The following is a 2,610-nucleotide window of genomic DNA, read 5'->3' on the forward strand; positions in this document are numbered from 1 at the left end:
TGTTTGGTGGGACGGGGATTCGAACCCGCGACCCGCAGATTGCGAGTCGAGCACCCTAATCATCTGGCCATGCCGGGCCTATTATTAACATATGCGAGTCAAAGACACGCCTAATCTAACTGAATAGTAATGTTTTCTCCGCACATGTAAAACCAACTCTTGTAGAAATTTGGTTTGTATTTGTATTGTAATAGCATGAAGATATACACTTCACTCTTGCGCCCTCTGTTGGTCGATTTATTTAGATCCCAGGAGTACTAACCAAAATTTGTTTTCTGGTCGTTATTTTGTTTTTAATTTTGAAATATGCTATGAATAAGATGCGCTGATAGATTTCAAAAGAGGGTATATGTTTTTTTTGTTGTTGTTGTTATTAAAAAGATCACGTTCAACATATCTCCGTATTTCTAGCTTCTAGGAAATTCTGTCTTTGGTGCTTTGATAAGTTTAAGATAAGATAGAGGGGATCTGGTTAATGTATTTAAGATTGTAAAGGGAACTGCATCATATATTTTTCATATTTAACAGTGAGAATAATAGAACTAGGGGACACAAATATAAATTTTGGTAAGGTAGAAGTCATCTCTAGCTATGACAGTTTTATTTTTCTAACAGAGTGGTTGGCCTTTGGAATGGGTTGACTTCGGGTGTTGTGGAGGCAATAAGTTTAAGTGAGTTTAAGAGAAAGCTTTAAGAGAAAGTTTAAGGGCTGGTTTTAATATTTTTATTTTATTTATTTATTTGTATTTAATTTATTTATTTGATAGTTTTAGCTTAGTTTAGAGAATGGGACAGCCGAGATGGACCAATAGGTCCCTTATTGTCCCTAAACATTACGGTATGTTATTATGACAACCTATTAGCATTCGATAGTAAAACTCAGGATGATACTGAAGCAAGTACCAGCCTAGATAGTTAAAAACAAAATGAAATAATTTTCAAAATGTTTTGACTATTTTTAAGAGTAGTGTTGGGAGCATTTATTAATAAAGAACAACGCACTCCATATTTCAGAAAGCACTACCATTGGAATGCCTTACGCAACTCGTAACCTCGTTATGCGAATATGTAAGCATGTATTCATCCGCAGGATAACAAAGTGCTATCACATGCACTATGCGTGGAACTTAATAAGCCTTAATTGTTCAGATCCATCTATTACGTCACTGACAAACATACGTTCTACAATTATAAGTTTGCTAATACATCTGTAATTAATGCTATTTCAAATGCTACAAGTCAAAAAGCTCAAACTAGATGAACTATGAAGTAAATGTATGCGATTGTATAGAAATTATATTTTGTATGATCTATAAATATCAATCACTATAACGCACCTTTGCAATAAACTTGTTTACTTATACATTTGTCTTGTTCAGACCCATAGTAAAGTTTATGCACGAGAAGAGGGGGATATTCAACGGAATTGAAGGTGGAACTTAATAAATTAATACTAGATATAAAAGCCTTTCGATACTATAGTATGGGTTAAATTAAACAGTCCCTGTTAGAGCTCCGTTAAGACGTTCTCAAGGCTGATGTGCAGCAGACGAATTATAGCTATACAAGAAAAACTGAATTACTAAGGTCTTTGTATGGATATATATGTGTGTGTGCGTGTGTGTATGTGTGTGTATTTAGTTCGAGTTTTTTTTTGTTGAAGTTTTTGTGGTGTGAATTAAAGTATTCGTGGCCTATTTTCTATGTGTGTTTCTGTACTGCAGCCTCTTGATAAAGGTGTACAACCGAAACTTTAGAAAAAAGTTCATTTTATTGGAAATTAAATTCCGTCTAATTACCCAAGCATTTATCTAAAGTTGTTTTACATGCGACCAATAGGCACCTATTTTCTTCTGACGTACAAAGAAAAACACAGTAGTTTGTGGATTTTCCTTTCGTACGACCCAGTGATTTTTAATGTACCATCCAATGTCTTATCAACGGGAATAACAACAACAACACTGATTTATATGAGGGTTAGGGTTATATAATAATGTATTTCTTTCATTTAACATACTAACAATATCATTGAATACGCTTAAGTTGCCTGAAAAATATTAATATTCAAACATAAACGCACGCTATTCATTTATTTAATTTATATATCTAGGCAGGGCGTGATCTAATGGTCAAACATACACTAAGGATTTGAGCTGTGATATTCTGCTGAACGCTTTCGCTATAGAGCGTTATAACTGTGACAGTCAATCCCATTATTTTGTTATATGTAGCAATATAGATGGATGGTATTGCTGACTAGTTGCCTTTTTTTTTTCTGGTCAACGGTTCTAAATTAGGGGTGGATACGCCTGAACCTTAGGGTTCCTTATTTGGCTGTCTATTCTATGTGTCGCATAAGGCTCCGTTCCGGTTGATAAAACACCAAGTGTTATCATTGATTCAGGAGTTGATAGAACTAATAACTGCTTCCATAAAGTGAGAAGTTAAACAGGATTGAAAACTAAGTTTACAAATCGATAGTTATTCTCTTCTCACTCTTATGAGGTGTATCGTATGATTACCATTGCTTTTGGAATATCAAATTTCCCCTGATGAAGTATAGGTAATTAATAATCAATAATTTCTGAATGCAAAATTTGTCGAGCCCGG

Source organism: Limulus polyphemus, unplaced genomic scaffold (genome assembly GCF_000517525.1).
Source record: "Limulus polyphemus unplaced genomic scaffold, Limulus_polyphemus-2.1.2 Scaffold1958, whole genome shotgun sequence".
In the NCBI taxonomy this organism is placed as follows: Eukaryota; Metazoa; Arthropoda; class Merostomata; order Xiphosura; family Limulidae; genus Limulus; species Limulus polyphemus.